Below are 23,040 nucleotides of genomic sequence, written 5' to 3' on the forward strand. Positions count from 1 at the left end.
GGTCAGACCGCATAACAACATACGTTGTTCCCTTTGTCATCGCTATGTTACTTGCCCGAGATTCGATCGTCGGTATCTCGATACCTAGTTCAATCTCGTTACTGTCAAGTATCTTTACTTGTTCCGTAATACATCATCCCGCAACTAACTCATTAGTCACAATGCTTGCAAGGCTTATAGTGATGTGCATTACCGAGTGGGCCCAGAGATACCTCTCCGACAATCGGAGTGACAAATCCTAATCTCGAAATACGCCAACCCAACAAGTAACTTTGGAGACACCTGTAGAGCACCTTTGTAATCACCCAGTTAAGTTGTGACGTTTGGTAGCACACAAAGTGTTCCTCCGGTAAACGGGAGTTGCATAATCTCATTGTCATAGGAACATGTATTAGTCATGAAGAAAGCAATAGCAACATACTAAACGATTGGGTGCTAAGCTAACGGAATGGGTCAAGTCAATCACGTCATTCTCCTAATGAGGTGACCCCGTTAATCAAATGACAACTCATGTCTATGACTAGGAAACATAACCATCTTTGATTAACGAGCTAGTCAAGTAGAGGCATACTAGTGACACTCTGTTTGTCTATGTATTCACACATGTATTATGTTTCCGGTTAATACAATTCTAGCATGAATAATAAACATTTATCATGATATAAGGAAATATATAATACTTTATTATTGCCTCTAGGGCATATTTCCTTCAATGGGAACCCCTTGACAGTTCGCTTTGAAGAAAACTCGTCCAGCAAGGCCCAACCTTAGTTTTAACATTTGCCACCTAAGCCTTTTTCCCTTGTGTTCTGCAGACTCAAGGGTCATCTTTATTTTAACCCCCCGGGCCAGTGCTCCTCTGAGTGTTGGTCCAAACTAGAGCCCTTTGCAGCACCACCTCGGGGAAACTTGAGGCCTGGTTTTACTTGTATGGACTGCTCATCTGGTGTGCCCTGAGAACCAGATATGTGCAGCTCCTATCGGGATTTTTCGGCACATTCGGGTGGTCTTGCTGGACTTGTTTTACCATTGTTGAAATGTCTTGTAACCGGGATTCCGAGTCTGATCGGGTCTTCCTGGGAGAAGGAATATCCTTCGTTGACCGTGAGAGCTTGTGATGGGCTAAGTTGGGACACCCCTGCAGGGTATTATCTTTCGATAGCCGTGCCCGCGGTTATGTGGCAGATGGGAATTTGTTAATGTCCGGTTGTAGAGAACTTGACACTTGACTTAATTAAAATGCATCAACCGTGTGTGTAGCCGTGATGGTCTCTTTTCGGCGGAGTCCGGGAAGTGAACACGGTTCTTGTGTTATGTTTGGACGTAAGTAGTTTCAGGATCACTTCTTCATCACTTCTAGCTTCTCGACCGTTGCATTGCTCCTCTTCTCGCTCTTATTTGTGTATGTTAGCCACCATATTTGCTTAGTGCTTGCTGCAGCTCCACCTCACTACCCCTTTCCTACCCATAAGCTTAAATAGTCTTGATCTCGCGGGTGTGAGATTGCTGAGTCCTCGTGACTCACAGATTCTACCAAAACAGTTGTAGGTGCTGGTGATACCAGTGCAGATGACGCAACCGAGCTCAAGTGGGAGCTCGATGAAGACCTTGGTCGTTACTATGTTTCGTTTCCTGATGATCAGTAGTGGAGCCCAGTTGGGACGATCGGGGACCTAGCATTTGGGGTTATCTTATTTTTATTTGGATTTGACCGTAGTCGGTCTATGTGTGTATCTTGAATGGTGTATGAATTTATTTATGTATTGTGTGAAGTAGCGATTGTAAGCCAACTCTCTTTATCCCATTCTTGTTCATTACATGGGATTGTGTGAAGATGACCCTTCTTGCGACAAAACCTACAATGCGGTTATGCCTCTAAGTCGTGCATCGACACGTGAGAGATATAGCTGCATCGTGGGCGTTACATGAACGCGGTGACACGAATGCCCCGCCATTTCATAAGGCGGTGATGGACTTGGGACGCTGACGACGCATTGGCGCCGCAAACATCAAACGCGTTTTTGGCTGTGCATGACGAGAGACCAGAGTCAACCATGGAGGCCGTGAGGCACGTTGTGTTGACAAAGAACTATGCTGAACTAATTGATGAAGCGTGCAAGAGTGATGAGACAGCGAGGGTCCCAGAAAAACACAGGAAGGCCCTCAAAAGAGAGCTTGATGAGATCAAGAAGAGGAAAGCTGAGGAAGCCTTACATAGATTCCCCCGCACATCAAGTGTGCCTTCATCCACGGGGCCATCATCGGAAAACTCGGAGGTAGGATCTGGAACAGCAAGCACACAAACCTAGGTTAGGAACCCGCCCCGTTCCATCACAAAAGGGCATCCAAAAGAGATAAGATACAAATCGGGATTGGAGATTCAAGCAAAACACAAGAAACAAAAGAAAGGGACGGGCAATCCGTAAGCAACATTGGAGCACTGTGACTTGGTCCATGGTGACATTTTTTTTGTAATCTAGATGCTCTAAATTTTGTAAAAATTGGAGAGTGACTCTTCAGGGGCATCAGAATTTGAAGCAAAATGCCATGAATGAATAACTGCAGTTGCCACGTGTATGGTACTGAATTTGCCATGTTACTTGAACTAGATCTGCCATGCAATTTCTAATGAATCTACCATACCATTTCTACTGAATCTGCCATGCCATTTCTACTGAATTTGCCATATTATTTCTACTGAATCTGCCATGTTAGTTGTACTGAGTATGCCATGTTAGTTGTACTGACTCTTCATCGCGTAGATTTCCATGTTCAGTCAGCGCATTTTAGTCACACATATTTTATTGTGCTGAAAACTATGGGGAACAAGTTGAAACGGTCTCGTGCAACAACCGCACAGGTTACGGCTGCATGATCAAACTACCATACTAGCCTGTACAGTTAGCAATGAAAAAAAAGAACCAAACAGACAAATGAAGAAGGACGATAACTTTCACTAACCGCGTCTGATGAACTACATTTGCCATGTTTTCAAACATCATAGACGCAGTCAAAACACCAAACTGGTGCTACCAACGATGAACGCATAATAATACTGAAAAACATAAACGTATCTGCTGTCACACCTAAAACATAGGTTCACATCCACACATATATTATAGAAAATATTCAAATGTCGCTCACACACCACCACTACATACTAGGCTACGCGGAGATGCAGCCATAACATAGTACACAGACATAGTTTTGAAAGAACAAAGGTAATACCTTACATTCCTCGGCAACAGAATGTAAGGTAGGCCTTCGGTATGGAGCACCACGTGATCACTTGTACTTCTTGGCGTCTTTCTTGACAGCTTCCTCTATGAACTCACATGCGTTGGACCGCGTGTTGAAATCTTCATTCATCAACCAGTTCCATGTGTAAATTTTGCGGAGCTCGACGACCATTACAGCTGTGATGACAGGAACCCATCGACCTTCCCACTTTTCAAGGTATTCCAACGTGTGAAAGCCGCAGTCGTGCCTAAAAAAGAAAAGAATCAGGTTAACTCACAAAGAACATAGAGAAAAAAATCATAAACTACAATTCAGAGGTGACAAAAAAGGGTAATCATTGGATTGGAGGACACATGAAGAAAAGATGGGAAAATACCGGTTTCCTTGCTTCGTAGTCGCGACGTACTCAATTGGAAAATGTCTGATCTGGACCTTTGAGTTTTCATTGTGACGGTTCCATGTCTCTTTGAGGTTGTTGATGAAGTATTCAGCATGTGTAGTAAGGTCTGCATCAGCTTCTGAACGCATTGAATTAAGCACCTCAAAACATTGGTTCTTCAGGCCAAGGCAGATCGCGTAGTGGTGACCACACTTGTCGTCTGGCACTAGTAGAAAAAGGGCCTATTGTCCCGGTTGGTAAGGGCCTTTTGTCCCGGTTTTTGAACTGGGACTAAAGGGTCGTTACTAATGCCCTAAACCTTTAGTCCCAGTTCTTACACGAACCGGGACAGATGGGCCTCCACGTGGCCGGTGCGGCGAGCCCAGGCAGGAGGGCCTTTGGTCCCGGTTGGTGGCACTAACCGGGACCAATAGGCATCCACGCGTCAGCATTTCAGGGGCTGGGGTTTTTGTTTTTTTTTAAAGGGGGGGTGGTTGGGGGTTTTGGGGGGTTAATTTAGGTGTTTCATATATTGTGTTAGCTAGCTAATTAATAGAGAGAAGTGTCCTCTCTTATCTCCGTGCTTGGTCGACGCTACGTACTATATATGTATGGAGAGGACTAGACACGCTAGCTAGTAAGCAAATGAAGGAAACAGAAGATCGTCATGAACATATGCATACAGAGAGAAGTGATATCGACCACCTCTCCTTCTCCGAGAGATTGGTCGAACAACAAGTTCTCGTATATCTATCCGACACTACCGGCTACATATATAGAATAATTATCTCTTACAATATAATCTCCTAATTAAATTGTAAGAACACAGGGTCCACATAGTATTCTCCGTTTTCAGCGATCAGGTGGTCAAGGAAGAATGCCGCCAATTCCTCTTGAATTGCTCGCATACGATCTGGTGCTAGGAGTTCATCCCGCATCCGAAAGATCTAATTTGAAGAAGGGGGTCAATACATATATATATGAATAAATGAAACTCAACACAAATGATGGTAATAAAATAAAATTGTGAATATTATTGCTTACGCACTTCATATTGTTCGTCAGAGTAGCCCCGCTCACAGGTCGTGTAGCGGATGGACTCGCAAACGTAGTATCCACAGTAATTATTCCCGGGTTCCTGCCACAACCACTTTACAAGAAATAGTGGTCAATCAAACTGATAAGCAAGCATGCTAAATGGTATTGATGAAACTAGCGCATGAATCACTAGGAGATGCGCGGAACATGCTACTATAGTACTTACTTTCGGGTGTCTAAATTGCAGCTTCTTTGGCAGTCCCGGAGCTTTTTTGGTGAATTTTCTCCAAACCCTGCCAGACAAAGAAAACAATTACATGATATCAGGAAATGAACAAAGTTGCTGATATGGTGGATAATGATCGATTTAACTTACTTCTCAAGCATTTGAGTCATGTCCGCATAGTCCTGGGGATCTTTTCGTCTCGAGTCTAAGACGGTTACTACTCCCTGCTCAAGCTTAATCTCTAGGATAATATAGTGGAAGCTGCGCACGCATGCATAACTCATCAATTACATTACTATAACCTGGACTAATAAGGGAAACCGAATATGCACAAGACAGTAACACTCACTTGAAGTTGTAAGGAAAGAGTATTATATCTTTGTTTTCATTTATTTCCAACGATCGTAGCAAGTTGGCCTCGGTATTTTTGGCATGATATTTAACCTGAGTTGCATCTATGAAATTTGTGTTAATGAACCCAATATCACCGATTTGTCTTTTCTTCAATTCGGCGATCTTCAATCTGCATAATATAGTGAGGATAATTATAAATACATGCAATGAAAGAGCTGACCTATATAGAGAGACTTAATGAAAGAAGTAGTACTACTTACAGACAGTAGCAAGTGATCATTGATTTATCGAGGGCCTTTTGATTGAAAAACTGGAAGAACTCCTCAAATGGAACATTCAACAGTTCAATTCCATCGAGGTCATGCTCCTCTTTAACTCTCAGCGTCAAAGTATTCCTCCCCCAGACTCTCTGCAGGTTTTCATGTACCAATCATGTAATCTTCGCATCATCGTTGTTAGAGATCTTTCATCTTTGACGAGAGGCTTCCCGTAATGGTATTTGTGTTTGTCCACCTCCAAGAAATCATAAGGTACATCATCGGGTAGGTAATCTCCAAGATTTCCATAACCGGGCACCATCCTCGGATCATTAGCGACGATGTCGCTAGACACCTTGAGCGGGGGGCACGGTTGGTTCGCTTGTTCGCCGAGCTGGGCAATTTTTTTCCCAACTCGTCGTTCTTTTAACCTTTGATCACTGACAGTACTTCCCGACCGCTCTGCTTCGGCAAATGTCTTTGCAATAATGCGCTCATAGTTGCCTCTCGGCGGAGATTTTGGTGGTTTTGTCAGGGCAGCCAGAGTGCGCTTCGCTTTCACCGGATCTACCTTCTCCTCCGGAGGTGGATGTTTCTTTGCTTTCACCCCTTCAAAGAAGTTCGTCACTTCGGCTCGCACGATCTTCATGGTTTCCTCCTCGGTCCTCTCGTATGGTAACTTCTCTGGAGTCTTCAGAGAAGGAACGAATCTGTATTGCCTCCCGCCTCTGGCTGTACAGCTAGACGCCGGCAGACCAGACGGAGCGGCTGCGGCTGTCATCTTTCCTTGCTTACGAGGCGGAGGAGAAGGACTACGACGTTCCGGAGCAGCCGGAGCGGCGGCCGGTCTCTTCCGCCCTTGCTGACGAGGCGGAGAAGGAGGAGGCTGGCTGCTCTGGCGCGACGGTGCAGGCGGAGAAGGAGGCGGAGTGCCGCCACGCGCCGGAGAAGGAGGCTGAGTGCCGTGATCACTTGCTAGAGGAGGAGGCGGAGGAGGAGGCGGAGTGCCGCAACGCGCCGGAGAAGGAGGCTGAGTGCCCTGATCACTCACCGGAGGAGGAGGCGGAGTGCCCTTACTCGCCGGAGGCGTCCAGTTCGGAAGGTTGATGAGCTCCTTCCGCCATAGGCATGGAGTCTTCAGAGTAGAACTCAGCCGAGTCTCCCCTTCACCGGTAGGGTGGTCAAGCTAGAGGTCCTCAAATCCCTCCGTTATTTCGTCCACCGTCACCCTAGCATATCCTTCTGGAATCGGACAACAGTGAAAAGTTCCGCCGGGTTCAGGAGGTCGAACAGAGCCGACAGCCGCCTTGACTTTGAAGTTCTTGTTGGGGAACGTAGTAATTTCAAAAAAAATCCTACGCACACGCAAGATCATGGTGATGCATAGCAACGAGAGGGGAGAGTGTTGTCCACGTACCCTCGTAGACCGACAGCGGAAGCGTTATCACAACGCGGTTGATGTAGTCGTACGTCTTCAAGATCCGACCGATCAAGTACCGAACGCACGGCACCTCCGAGTTCAGCACACATTCAGCTCGATGACGTCCCTCGAACTCCGATCCAGCTGAGTGTTGAGGGAGAGTTTTGTCAGCACAACGGCGTGGTGACGATGATGATGTTCCACCGACGCTGGGCTTCGCCTAAGCTCCGCAACAGTATTATCGAGGTGTAATATGGTGGAGGGGGGCACCGCACACGGCTAAAATATCATATATCAAGTGTGTCTGGAGGTGCCCCCCTGCCCCCGTATATAAAGGAGCAAGGGGGAGGCCGGCTGCCTTTGGGCGCGCCAAGGAGAGGGGGGGAGTCCTCCTCCTAGTAGGAGTAGTACTCCCCTTTCCTAGTCCAACTAGGAAGAGAAGGGGGAAGGAAAGAGAGGGAGAGGGAGAGGGAAAGAGGGGCTGCGCCCCCCTCCCCTAGTCCAATTCGGACTCCTCATGGGAGGGGGCGCGCCACCTCCTGGCTGCTGCCCTCTCTATCCCCTCAAGGCCTACAAAGGCCCAATACTTCCCCGGGGGCTTACGGTAACCCTTCCGGCACTCCGGTTTTATCCGAAACTTCTCCGGAACACTTCCGGTGTCCGAATATAGTCGTCCAATATATCAATCTTTATGTCTCGACCATTTCGAGACTCCTTGTCATGTTCGTGATCACATCCGGGACTACGAACAAACTGCGGTACATCAAAACATATAAACTCATAATATAACTGTCATCGTAACTTTAAGCGTGCGGACCCTACGGGTTCGAGAACTATGTAGACATGACCGAGACACCTCTCCGGTCAATAACCAATAGCGGAACCTGGATGCTCATATTGGTTCCCACATATTCTACGAAGATCTTTATCGGTCAGACCGCATAACAACAGACGTTGTTCCCTTTGTCATCGGTATGTTACTTGCCCGAGATTCGGTCGTCAGTATCTCGATACCTAGTTCAATCTCGTTACCGGCAAGTCTCTTTACTCGTTCTGTAATACATCATCCGCAACTAACTCATTAGTCACAATGCTTGCAAGGCTTATAGTGATGTGCATTACTGAGTGGGCCCAGAGATACCTCTCCGACAATCGGAGTGACAAATCCTAATCTCGAAATACGCCAACCCAACAAGTACCTTTGGAGACACCTATAGAGCACCTTTATAATCACCCATTTACGTTGTGACATTTGGTAGCACATAAAGTGTTCCTCCGGTAAACGGGAGTTGCATAATCTCATAGTCATAGGAACATGTATAAGTCATGAACAAAGCAATAGCAACATACTAAACGATCGGGTGCTAAGCTAACAGAATGGGTCAAGTCAATCACGTCATTCTCCTAATGAGGTGGCCCCGTTAATCAAATGACAACTCATGTCTATGGCTAGGAAACATAACCATCTTTGATTAACGAGCTAGTCAAGTAGAGGCATACTAGTGACACACTGTTTGTCTATGTATTCACACATGTATTATGTTTCTGCTTAATGCAATTCTAGCATGAATAATAAACATTTATCATGATATAAGGAAATAAATAATACTTTATTATTACCTCTAGGGCATATTTCCTTCAGTCTCCCACTTGCACTAGAGTCAATAATCTAGATTACACAGTAATGATTCTTACACCCATGGAGTCTTGGTGCTGATCATGTTTTGCTCGTGGAAGAGGCTTAGTCAACGGGTCTGCAACATTCAGATCCGTATGTATCTTGCAAATTTCTATGTCTCCCACCTGGACTAAATCCCGGATGGAATTGAAGCGTCTTTTGATGTGCTTGGTTCTCTTGTGAAATCTGGATTCCTTTGCTAAGGCAATTGCACCAGTATTGTCACAAAAGATTTTCATTGGTCCCGATGCACTAGGTATGACACCTAGATCGGATATGAACTCCTTCATCCAGACTCCTTCATTTGCTGCTTCCGAAGCAGCTATGTACTCCGCTTCACACGTAGATCCCGCCACGACACTTTGCTTAGAACTGCACCAACTGACAGCTCCACCGTTCAATGTAAATACGTATCCGGTTTGCAATTTAGAATTGTCCGGATAAGTGTCAAAGCTTGCATCAACGTAACCACATACGATGAGCTCTTTGTCACCTCCATAAACGAGAAACATATCCTTAGTCCTTTTCAGGTATTTCAGGATGTTCTTGACCGCTGTCCAGTGCTCCACTCCTGGATTACTTTGGTACCTCCCTGCTAAACTTATAGCAAGGCACACATCATGTCTGGTACACAGCATTGCATACATGATAGAGCCTATGGCTGAAGCATAGGGAACATCTTTCATGTTCTCTCTATCTCCTGCAGTGGTCGGGCATTGAGTCTTACTCAATCTCACACCTTGTAGTACAGGCAAGAACCCTTTCTTTGCTTGATCCATTTTGAACTTCTTCAAAACTTTGTCAAGGTATGTGCTTTGTGAAAGTCCAATTAAGCGTCTTGATCTATCTCTATAGATCTTAATGCCTAATATATATGCAGCTTCACCGAGGTCTTTCATTGAAAAACTCTTATTCAAGTATGCCTTTATGCTATCCAGAAAATCTATATCATTTCCAATCAGCAATATGTCATCCACATATAATATCAGAAATGCTACTGAGCTCCCACTCACTTTCTTGTAAATACCGGCTTCTCCAAAAGTCTGTATAAAACCAAATGCTTTGATCACACTATCAAAGCGTTTATTCCAACTCCGAGAGGCTTGCACCAGTCCATAAATGGATCGCTGGAGCTTGCACACTTTGTTAGCTCCCTTTGGATCGACAAAACCTTCCGGTTGCATCATATACAACTCTTCTTCTAGAAATCCATTCAGGAATGCAGTTTTGACATCCATTTGCCAAATTTCATAATCATAAAATACGGCAATTGCTAACATGATTCGGACAGACTTAAGCATCGCTACGGGTGAGAAGGTCTCATCGTAGTCAATCCCTTGAACTTGTCGAAAACCTTTCGCAACAAGTCGAGCTTTATAGACAGTAACATTACCATCAGCGCCAGTCTTCCTCTTGAAGATCCATTTATTTTCAACCAAAGTCCATACTTTGTTCTCATACATGGATCCCATCTCGGATTTCATGGCTTCAAGCCATTTTGCGGAATCTGGGCTCACCATCGCTTCTTCATAGTTCGTAGGTTCGTCATGGTCTAGTAACATAACCTCCAGAACAGGATTACCGTACCACTCTAGTGCGGATCTTGATCTAGTTGACCTACGAGGTTTAGTAATAACTTGATCTGAAGTTTCATGATCATTATCATTAACTTTCTCACTAATTGGTGTAGGTGTCGCAGAAACTGATTTCTGTGATGATCTACTTTCCAATAAGGGAGCAGGTACAGTTACCTCATCAAGTTCTACTTTCCTCCCACTCACTTCTTTCGAGAGAAACTCCTTCTCTAGAAAGGATCCATTCTTAGCAACGAATATCTTGCCTTCGGATCTGTAATAGAAGGTGTACCCAACAGTCTCCTTTGGGTATCCTATGAAGACACATTTCTCCGATTTAGGTTCGAGCTTATCAGGTTGAAGTTTCTTCACATAAGCATCGCAACCCCAAACTTTAAGATACGACAACTTTGGTTTCTTGCCAAACCATAGTTCATAAGGCGTCGTCTCAATGGATTTCGATGGTGTCCTATTTAGAGTGAATGCAGCCGTCTCTAAAGCATAACCCCAAAACGATAGCGGTAAATCAGTAAGAGACATCATAGATCGCACCATATCTAATAAAGTACGATTACAACGTTCGGACACACCATTACGCTGTGGTGTTCCGGGTGGAGTGAGTTGCGAAACTATTCCGCATTGTTTCAAATGTAGGCCAAACTCGTAACTCAAATATTCTCCTCCACGATCTGATCGTAGAAACTTTATTTTCTTGTTACGATGATTTTCAACTTCACTCTGAAATTCTTTGAACTTTTCAAATGTTTCAGACTTATGTTTCATTAAGTAGATATACCCATATCTTCTCAAATCATCTGTGAAGGTGAGAAAATAACGATATCCACCACGAGCCTCAATATTCATCGGACCACATACATCTGTATGTATGATTTCCAATAAATCTGTTGCTCTCTCCATAGTTCCGGAGAACGGCGTTTTAGTCATCTTGCCCATGAGGCACGGTTCGCAAGTACCAAGTGATTCATAATCAAGTGATTCCAAAAGTCCATCAGTATGGAGTTTCTTCATGTGCTTTACACCGATATAACCTAAACGGCAGTGCCACAAATAAGTTGCACTGTCATTATCAACTCTGCATCTTTTGGGTTCGACATTATGAATATGTGTATCACTACTATCGAGATTCATTAAAAATAGACCACTCTTCAAGGGTGCATGACCATAAAAGATATTATTCATATAAATAGAACAACCATTATTCTCTGATTTAAATGAATAACCGTCTCGCATTAAACAAGATCCAGATATAATGTTCATGCTCAACGCTGGCACCAAATAACAATTATTTAGGTCTAAAACTAATCCCGAAGGTAGATGTAGAGGTAGCGTGCCGACGGCGATCACATCGACTTTGGAACCATTTCCCACGCGCATCGTCACCTCGTCCTTAGCCAATATTCGCTTAATCCGTAGCCCCTGTTTCGAGTTGCATATATTAGCAACAGAACCAGTATCAAATACCCAGTTGCTACTGCGAGTATTAGTAAGGTACACATCGATAACATGTATATCACATATACCTTTGTTAACCTTGCCATCCTTCTTTTCCGCCAAATACTTGGGGCAGTTCCGCTTCTAGTGACCAGTCTGCTTGTAGTAGAAGCACTCAGTTTCAGGCTTAGGTCCAGACTTGGGTTTCTTCTCCTGAACAGCAACTTGCTTGGTGTTCTTCTTGAAGTTCCCCTTCTTCTTCCCTTTGCTCTTTTTCTTGAAACTAGTGGTTTTACTGACCATCAACACTTGATGCTCCTTTTTGATTTCTACCTCCGCTGCCTTTAGCATTGCGAAGAGCTCGGGAATTGCCTTATTCATCCCTTCCATGTTATAGTTCATCACGAAGCTCTTGTAGCTTGGTGGCAGTGATTGAAGAATTCTGTCAATGACGCTATCATCCGGAAGATTAACTCCTAGTTGAATCAAGTGATTATTATACCCAGACATTTTGAGTATATGCTCACTGACAGAACTATTCTCTTCCATCTTGCAGCTATAGAACTTATTGGAGACTTCATATCTCTCAATCCGGGCATTTGCTTGGAATATTAACTTCAACTCCTGGAACATCTCATATGCTCCATGACGTTCAAAACGTCGTTGAAGACCCGGTTCTAAGCCGTAAAGCATGGCACACTGAACTATTGAGTAGTCATCAGCTTTGCTCTGCCAGACGTTCATAACTTCCGGTGTTGCTCTTGCAGGAGGCCTGGCACCTAGCGGTGCTTCCAGGACGTAATTCTTCTGTGCAGCAATGAGGATAATCCTCAAGTTACGGACCCAGTCCGTGTAATTTCTACCATCATCTTTCAACTTTGCTTTCTCAAGGAACGCATTAAAATTCAATGGAACAACAGCACGGGCCATTTATCTACAACTAACATAGACAAGCAAGATACTATCAGGTACTAAGTTCATGATAAATTCAAGTTCAATTAATCATATTACTTAAGAACTCCCACTTAGATAGACATCCCTCTCATCATCTAAGTGATTACGTGATCCAAATCAACTAAACCATGTCCGATCATCACGTGAGATGGAGTAGTTTCAATGGTGAACATCACTATGTTGGTCATATCTGCTATATGATTCACGCTCGACCTTTCGGTCTCCATGTTCCGAGGCCATATCTGCATATGCTAGGCTCGTCAAGTTTAACCTGAGTATTCCGCGTGTGCAACTGTTTTGCACCCGTTGTATTTGAACGTAGAGCCTATCACACCCGATCATCACGTGGTGTCTCAGCACGAAGAACTTTTGCAATGGTGCATACTCAGGGAGAACACTTTTATCTTGAAATTTTAGTGAGAGATCATCTTATAATGCTACCGTCAATCAAAGCAAGATAAGATGCATAAAAGATTAACATCACATGCAATCAATATAAGTGATATGATATGGCCATCATCATCTTGTGCTTGTGATCTCCATCTCCGAAGCACCATCATGATCACCATCGTCACCGGCTCGACACCTTGATCTCCATCGTAGTATCGTTGTCGTCTCGCCAACTTATTGCTTTTACGACTATCGCTACCGCTTAGTGATAAAGTAAAACAATAACATGGCGATTGCATTTCATACAATAAAGCGACAACCATATGGCTCCTGCCAGTTGCCGATAACTCGGTTACAAAACATAATCATCTCATACAATAAAATATAGCATCATGTCTTGACCATATCACATCACAACATGCCCTGCAAAAACAAGTTAGACGTCCTCTACTTTGTTGTTGCAAGTTTTACGTGGCTGCTACGGGCTTAGCAAGAACCGTTCTTACCTAAGCAGCCAAACCACAACGATAGTTTGTCAAGTTGGTTCTGTTTTAACCTTCGCAAGGACCGGGCGTAGCCACACTCGGTTCAACTAAAGTGAGAGAGACAGACACCCGCCAGTCACCTTTAAGCAACGAGTGCTCGCAACGGTGAAACCAGTCTCGCGTAAGCGTACGCGTAATGTCGGTCCGGGCCGCTTCATCTCACAATACCGCTGAACCAAAGTATGACATGCTGGTAAGCAGTATGACTTATATCGCCCACAACTCACTTGTGTTCTACTCGTGCATAGCATCAACGCATAAAACCTGGCTCGGATGCCACTGTTGGGGAACGTAGTAATTTAAAAAATTTGCCTACGCACACGCAAGATCATGGTGATGCATAGCAACGAGATGGGAGAGTGTTGTCCACATACCCTCGTAGACCGACAGCGGAAGCATTATCACAACGCGGTTGATGTAGTCGTACGTCTTCACGATCCGACCGATCAAGTACCGAACGCACGGCACCTCCGAGTTCAGCACACGTTCTGACGTCCCTCGAACTCCGATCCAGCTGAGTGTTGAGGGAGAGTTTCGTCAGAATGACGGCGTGGTGACGATGATGATGTTCCACCGACGTAGGGCTTCGCCTAATCTCCGCAACGGTATTATCAAGGTGTAATATGGTGGAGGGGGGCACCACACACGGCTAAAATATCATATATCAAGTGTGTCTGGAGGTGCCCCCTGCCCACGTATATAAAGGAGCAAGGGGGAGGCAGGCTGCCTTTGGGCGCGCCAAGGAGAGGGGGGGAGTTCTCCTCCTAGTAGGAGTAGGACTCCCCTTTCCTAGTCCAACTAGGAAGAGAGGGGGGAAGGAAAGAGAGGGAGAGGGACAGGGAAAGAGGGGTTGTGCCCCCCTCCCCTAGTCCAATTCGGACTCCTCATGGGAGGGGGCGCGCCACCTCCTGCTGCCCTCTCTCTCCCCTCAAGGCCCACTAAGGCCCAATACTTCCCCGGGGGGTTTCGGTAACCCTTCCGGCACTCCGGTTTTATCCAAAACTTCTCCGGAACACTTCTGGTGTCCGAATATAGTCGTCCAATATATCAATCTTTATGTCTCGACCATTTCGAGACTCCTCGTCATGTCCGTGATCACATCCGGGACCCTGAACAACCTTCGGTACATCAAAACATATAAACTCATAATATAACTGTCATCGTAACTTTAAGCGTGCGGACCCTACGGGTTCGAGAACTATGTAGACATGACCGAGACACCTCTCCGGTCAATAACCAATAGCGGAACCAGGATGCTCATATTGGTTCCCACATATTCTACGAAGATCTTTATCGGTCAGACCGCATAACAACATACGTTGTTCCCTTTGTCGGTATGTTACTTGCCCGAGATTCGATCGTCGGTATCTCGATACCTAGTTCAATCTCGTTACCGACAAGTCTCTTTACTCGTTCCGTAATACATCATCCCGCAACTAACTCATTAGTCAGAATGCTTGCAAGGCTTATAGTGATGTGCATTACTGAGTGGGCCTAGAGATACCTCTCTGACAATCGGAGTGACAAATCCTAATCTCGAAATACGCCAACCCAACAAGTACCTTTGGAGACACCTGTAGAGCACCTTTATAATCACCCATTTACGTTGTGACGTTTGGTAGCACACAAAGTGTTCCTCCGGTAAACGGGAGTTGCATAATCTCATAGTCATAGGAACATGTATAAGTCATGAAGAAAGCAATAGCAACATACTAAACGATCGGGTGCTAAGCTAACAGAATGGGTCAAGTCAATCACGTTATTCTCCTAATGAGGTGATCCCGTTAATCAAATGACAACTCATGTCTATGGCTAGGAAACATAACCATCTTTGATTAACGAGCTAGTCAAGTAGAGGCATACTAGTGACACACTGTTTGTCTATGTATTCACACATGTATTATGTTTCCGGCTAATAAAATTCTAGCATGAATAATAAACATTTATCATGATATAAGGAAATAAATAATACTTTATTATTGCCTCTAGGGCATATTTCCTTCAATTCTGCCATTGCGTCATAAGGTGGCAATGTTGAGACTCCGTGATAGAATCCATGGGGTAGCTAGCAGGAGCCGTCAAGACATGCTCCGGCTGAAGCAGCTCGGTGGAAGCCACGCTGCTTCTCCGCTGAGATGGCGGGGTAGCTTCGGGGGTAGTTTTGGCATGTCGATTGCCGTCTCGTTCCTCTAGCGCTTGAACCCTTTCGTGCAGCTTCTGAATTTGGGTCTGCTCCACTTTTTTCCTTCTCTCCTGGCTTTTGTAACCGCCTGCGTCCGGAAAACCAGGCTTCCACGGAACGGAGCCTGGCGTGCCTCGTGTCCGTCCAGGGTGCTCAGGATTCTCGAGGGCCATTGCGAGCTCGTCGTTCTCTCTGTCTGGAACGAACGTCCCTTGCTGCGCTGCATCGATATAGTGCTGAAGCCTCTTGACAAGTATTCTCAAAAGCTCGTCCGTCCAAACGCACATCCCTGATACAAGGTCCAATTTTCTGCCAGCCCCGAAGAACCAAGTCCGGCAACAGTCTGGCCAGTTCATGGTCAGTGGTTCGATCCCTTTATCAAGCAGATCATTCTCAGCCTTGGCCCACTTAGGCCAGGCTTTGAGGTAGCCACCTGACCCCGTGCGATGCTGAAGCTTCTTCTTCGCAGCATTCTTCTTGTTTGTCGCTGACATCTTCTTACTCTTTTCCGATGTCTTGTGGGCCACAAATGCGGGCCAGTGATCTCTGATCTTCTCATACCGGCCGATGAATTCTGGTGTCTCTTCTTTGTCGAGAAACGTTTTCAGCTCATTCTTCCACCTCCTGAATAGGTCTGCCATCTTCTTAAGAGCATGAGACTTGATTAAGTGCTCTTTAACTGGCTTCTCCGGATCCTCCTCTGGCGGTAGGGTGAAATTAGCCTTCAGCTCAGTCCAAAGATCATCTTTCTGCATATCATTGACATAAGACACCTCAGGGTCTTCCTTCTTAGGCTTATACCATTGGTGGATGCTGATCGGGATCTTGTCCCTAACAAGAAACCCGCACTGAGCAGCAAATGCTTCCTTTGTCCGGATGGGTTCAATCGGTTGGCTGTCACGCGCGATTGCTGTGATCTCAAACTTTTCATCCGAGCGCAACTTTCTCTTTGGGCCTCGTCTCTTTACCGAAGTTGTGCTCGATTCGGAGGGCTAGAAAAAAGAAGAAAGACGAGAGTTAATTAATATGTGTACATACCAAAACAATGAATGCATCAATTAGCTAGTCAGCACAGGCTTAACTAATATATTTACCTGGCCGGACTTTGTTCGGTCACCGGAGCCATCACCACGGGCTCCTTCTTGCACCAGCATTGGGTCACCGGAGCCATCATAATCATGTCTTTCCTCCTCCACTCTTCGATCACCGTAGCCTGCTTCTTCACCCTGTTCTTCCAGACCATCATTGTTGTTAAGATACGACAAGACATCACCTCCGGCTAAGATTATGTCCCCCAACACCTCTTCTGCTTCCTCGTCTCGTCCGTGCTCCATTGTTTCTACAAATATTACAACATGGCAATTATTACACAAACATGACAGCAGGTGGATATATTAGTGCAAACGTAAACCTAGCTTATTCCGGGTTTGGGGTGGCCTCGGCAACGCTTCAAGGGTAGGGGCGCGGCGGGAGGGGGTAGGAGACCGACATCGTTTTTTTCTAGGGTTTGGGTGTCCTCGAGAGTTTTGGTCGAGCGAGAGGGCCGGGGGGGTGCTCCCGTGGTATAAGTTATCACGGTCGAGAGGGGGTGCTCACTTTTCTAAAAATCTAACTTTTGCATATATGAACGTATATACACAGAGAACATACATACATATATACACTTTTCTAAACATGAAGCAGGTGGATATATTAGTGGCAAACGTAGACCTAGCTTCTCCCGGGTTTGGGGTGGCCTCAACAACGCTTCACGTTTGTCTAGCTAGTGTCAAAGGATTCAACAAAACCCCTCGGCATTCCTCGACGCTCGACCCCTCGACGACCCTCGCACCTCGAACCCTCGACGACCCTCGACCCCTCGGTGACCCTCGACCCCTCGGTGACCGTCGACCCTCCGCCCTAGTTCCCGACCCTCGACCGCTCGGCGATCCTCGACACCCTCATTCCTGATAAAAAAGAAGAAGAAAAAAAAGAGGAGAAGAAGAAGGAATAGAGGAGTGGAAGATTTCTTTTTTTCTTCTTCTTCCTCTTCTTATTTTTTCCGACGTCCCCCCTCATGTCTTGTCCGACGCCCCCCCCCCCCTGCCTCATGTAATGTCCGACGTCTCCCTCACTTTAACAAAGAACTACCTTAAAAAAAGACTTGCTTCGCCGCGGGTGCTCGATGGGTGCGACGTGGACTCGGTGGAAACACTTTATGAAAATGCGGTGGTGGCCGGGCCGGGCGGTTTTCTTTTCCTTCTTCATTTTTTCCTTTGTTTTTTCTTATATGTTTGTTTTCGTTTTCACTCTACATTTTCGTACATATGAAAAAAAATAAAGTTTCTATACAAAAGTGCACAATTTTTCTGAACAAATTACAACATCTAAATTAACTACACATCTAAATAAATATTACTACACATCTGAAATTTTCCTAATCTTAAAACTAAACTAAACATAAACTAAAATAATCTAAAAAACATGTAAAAACATCTAAGGGTAGGGGCGCGGGACAGGGGAGGGGCGCGGGAGCAGGCTGGTGCTCACAGGGAACAGTGGGGCACGACGGAGCAGGGGCGACGGCGACGGCAGAGGGCGGCGACGGCGACTCGGAGGAGCAGGGGCGTCGGGGCAGAGGGCGAAAGCGGTGGCGGCGGCGACGTTGAGCAGCCTGACGACGTCGGTGGCGGCGGCAACGGCAATGTCGAGCAGCTTGACGGCGTCGGTGGCGGCGGCGACAGCAACGTGAAGCAGGGGCGTCGGGCGGCGACAGCGAGGAGGAGCAGGGGCGTCGGGGGTGAAGAAGTGATGGATTTGGTCAAAACTGCTAAGTGTTTGCTTATATATCCAGGGCGTTGGTACCGGTTCGTGGCACCAACCGGAACCAATGACCCCTTTAGTCCCGGTTTGTGCCACCAACCGGGACCAAAGGCCTCTTTTCAGCAGCCCAAATGGCGGGAAGCGGTGGCCTTTGGTCCCGGTTGGTGGCACCAACCGGGACTAAAGGGGGGCATTGGTTCTGGTTGGTGCCACCAACCGGGACCAAAGGCCCCCTTTAGTCCCAGTTGGTGCCACCAACCGGGACGAAAAGCCTTGCACAGCGGCGTGGTGGTGGGAGTTTAGTCCCACCTCGCTAGCTGAGAGAGAGCCGCACCTGTTTATAAGGTGCGGTGCGCCTGAGCTGTCGAGCTCCTCTCTAAAGCAGGCTTACGGGCCTAACCTCTCTGTACATGCCTATGGGCCTACTGGGCCTTCTACGGGCCTGAATCCTAGCACATGGATGGGTTTCTAGTCGTATTCTGGCCGTGGTGGCATAGTAGATGGCATAATTTTTATTTTTTGCCTGTTTTTTGTTTTCTTTTTTGCTTTATTTATTTTGTTTTGTTTCTACTTACAACAAAAAACTTATTTATTTTATTTTATGTTGTTTCTAATTACTTATTTATTTTACTTTATGATAATTCTTTTTGCTATTAAAGTTTCTAACAAAAAAAGTTCTTTATGAAAATTCTTTTTGCTTTCAATGATTTTGAACAGAAAATACTTCGATAATTTTAGTTGCATCAGTTTTATATAATTTTAGTTTCAATAATACTAGAGGTTGCTTATAATGTTTTGAACAGAAAATACTTCGATAATTTTAGTTTCATAAATTTTATTTATGTTATTAAAGTTTATTTTATTTTGTTTCTACTTATATATTTTATTAAAGTTTATATTATTTTGTTTCTAATTACTTATTTATTTTATTTGTTATTTTTGATGCACCATTTTTCATGCATTTACTGATTATTTTGAGCTATAAGACCCTAAAATTGAAAAGCATTTCAAATGAACTCTATAAAGGTTGAAAGTTGGCATGGTATCATCATTTCATCCACACAGCATGTGCAAGAAAGTGGAGAGGGTTACGGCAAAAACTGGATGCACTTTGTGTACAAAACGGACAATCTCTTTCGAAGTATCAGGATTTCATACGGAAACTCGTCTGTTACAAAGGGATTTCATTTTTTAAAACTTATTTGAACTCCTGACTTTTTGTGTGTTCAAAATGCACCATTCAAAGCCACATCATCAATTTTCAACCCTTTCTAACTTCATTTGTTATTTTTCATGCATTTATTGATTATTTTGAGCTATAAGACCCTGAAATTGAAAAGCATTTCAAATGAACTCTGAAAAGGTTGAAAGTTGTCATGGTATCATCATTTCATCCACATAGCATGTGCCAGAAAGTTGAGAGGGTTACGGCAAAAACTGGATGCACTTCGTGTACAAAACGGACAATGGTATCATACTCGTCTGTTACAAAGTTGGCATGGTATCATCATAATAGTTGCGGGAGAAAGTCTTCACTTTTTCTTCGCTTGTGTCATTTGCTTATTGCGCCGTAACCATGGATAATCTTCATCGTTTATCAGGATGCTTGGGTCAGCCTTGACTTTGAAGGGAGGAATTTCATGAAACTTTTCATAATCTTCAGACATGTCTATCTTGCCCTCCACTCCCACAATGTCCCTTTTTCCTGAAAGAACTATTTGGCGCTTTGGCTCATCGTATGATGTATTCGCTTCCTTATCGTTTCTTTTTCTCGGTCTGGTAGACATGTCCTTCACATAGAAAACCTGTGCCACATCATTGGCTAGGACGAACGGTTCGTCAGTGTACCCAAGATTGTTCAGATCCACTGTTGTCATTCCGTACTGTGGGTCTACCTGTACCCTACCTCCTGACAGATTGACCCATTTGCACTTAAACAAAGGGACCTTAAAATCATGTCTCTAGTCAAGTTCCCATATGTCCATTATGTAACAATAATATGTGTCCTTTCCCCTCTCGGTTGCTGCATCAAAGCGGACACCGCTGTTTTGGTTGGTGCTCTTTTGATCTTGGGCGATCATGTAAAATGTATTCCCATTTATCTCGTAACCTTTGTAAGTCAATACAGTCGAAGATGGTCCCCTGGACAACGAGTACAACTCATCACAAACAGTGGTGTCACCTCTGAGACGTGTTTTCAACCAACTGCTGAAAGTCCTGATGTGTTCACATGTAATCCAGTCGTCACACTACTCCGGGTGTTTGGAGCGCAGACTGTTCCTGTGTTCATCGACATACGGGGTCACCAAGGTAGAGTTTTGTAGAAATGTGTAGTGTGCTTGAGACCAAGAATGCCCGTCCCTGCATATTATTGAGTCCAATCCTAGCGTGCCTTTTCCAGTCAGTCTCCCCTCATATCGCGATTTAGGGAGACCTATCTTCTTAAGGCCAGGAATGAAGTCAACACAAAACCCAATGACATCCTCTGTTTGATGGCCCATGGAGATTCTTCCTTCTGGCCTAGCGCGGTTACATACATATTTCTTTAGGACTCCCATGAACCTCTCAAAGGGGAACATATTGTGTAGAAATACGGGCCCCAGAATGACAATCTCGTCGACTAGATGAACTAGAACGTGCGTCATGATATTGAAGAAGGATGGTGGGAACACCAGCTCGAAACTGACAAGACATTGCGCCACATCACTCCTTAGCCTTGGTATGATTTCTGGATCGATCACCTTCTGAGAGATTGCATTGAGGAATGCACATAGCTTCACAATGGCTAATTGGACGTTTTCCGGTAGAAGCCCCGTCAATGCAACCGGAAGCAGTTGCCTCATAATCACGTGGCAGTCATGAGACTTTAGGTTCTGAAACTTTTTCTCTGGCATATTTGTTATTCCCTTTATATTCGACGAGAAGCTAGTAGGGACCTTCTGTAACACCCCGCATGTAACTTGCCATATTTGTAACTCCGACTCTTGCCATTTCCGGCTATGTGTTTTGTTTTTTTCCTCCGTTGTCGGGTTTTTGTCTTTCGTTTTGTATTTTGTCATGTCATGCATTTTCATATCATGTCATCATGTGCATTGCATTCGCATACGTGTTCGTCTCATGCATCCGAGCATTTTCCCCGTTGTCCGTTTTCCAATCCGGCGCTCCTATCTCCTCCGGTGCACCCCTCTTGTTTTCTTTCGTGTGCGTGTGTCAAACTTTCTCGGAATGGACCGAGGCTTGTCAAGTGGTCTTAATATACCACCCGGAGTCTACCGGTCAAGTTTCGTTCCATTCGGAGGTCGTTTGGTACTCCAACGGTTAACCGGGCCTCCGCAAAGTCCATTTGAGTATCCAGAAAAAACCCCCTCCAAAACCAGCCCAAAGCCCACCAAACTCTCTTCCATGCTCTAGGTCGTTCGATCACGATCGTGTGGGCGAAAACCGCACCTCATTTGGAGTCTCCTAGCTCCCTCTACCTATAAATGAGTGGACATCCCGAAAAACGAAACTGCAGTCGAAACCCTAATTTCCCCTCTCCGCGGGCGGACGTGTCCAGCCGCCGCCGGACAACGTCCGCCGCGCGCCCGGCCAACCGGAGCGCGACACGTGTCGCCGCCGCCTCTTCCACCGCGCCGGCCCGCGAGCCCGCCGCGGGCCCGCCGGCCCGTTCCCCGCCGCCGCGCCCGCTCCTCCGCGCCTCCCGCCGACTCCGCCGCCGCAGCGCGCCGCCGCGCCGTGGGCCCCCGCCGCCGACTCCGCCGCCGCGCCGGCCACCGCCTCCTCCGCCGCCGCCCCCGCCGGCGGCCCCCTCCTCCGGCCGCCCCGCCCTCGCCCGCCGGCCCCTCTCCTCCTCCGGCCCGAGCCGGCGAGCTCGAGCGCCCGCGCCCAGCCGGTCCCGATCCGATCTGGTCAACGGGAGTAGGTTGACCCGAGACCCCCCCTCTTTTTTTCTAAGTCCCTGAAACATTTTAGTATATGCTCCTGTTCGAGATGCGATAACTTTGTGCATGTAGCTCCGATTCGCGCGTATAATATGTCAAATTGTTCGTCTCGTGATGCTCTTCATTTTGTTCAATTGCACCATTTTCATTAGAGGTCATCTTGATGCCCAAATCCTCGTTGGAAGAGGGCTAGTTGCTGATAATCTCTGGTTCTTATCAGAACTTGGAGATTTGTCATTTTTGTATCATTTATTCTGTGCATCTTATGAGCATGAGCTCTACGTGTGTTTTGAAGTATGCCATGCCATCTTTCCAGTGGTATAGTACATGTATTTTTGTGATCTCTGTGGTGACTAGCACAAGCATGCAAGTTAGGCCCCGTAATATTTCTGATTTCAGGGACTTAGTGTTTTCTCTAAGTCCTTGTCTGCTGTAATTTTGTTGCCATGTAAACTTGATTCTACAGAGAGATCCATGCATATTTTGGAGATGTTCAGTAAGGATGTTTTGTAGCTATAGTTGTAATTGATCCATTCCTGCAATTGTTTGCAATTTTAGAGCACCATAGCATGACTCAATCTTGCTCTACTTTTGCTATAAAATATTTC

Source organism: Triticum aestivum, chromosome 5D (assembly GCF_018294505.1).
Source record: "Triticum aestivum cultivar Chinese Spring chromosome 5D, IWGSC CS RefSeq v2.1, whole genome shotgun sequence".
Classification (NCBI taxonomy): Eukaryota; Viridiplantae; Streptophyta; class Magnoliopsida; order Poales; family Poaceae; genus Triticum; species Triticum aestivum.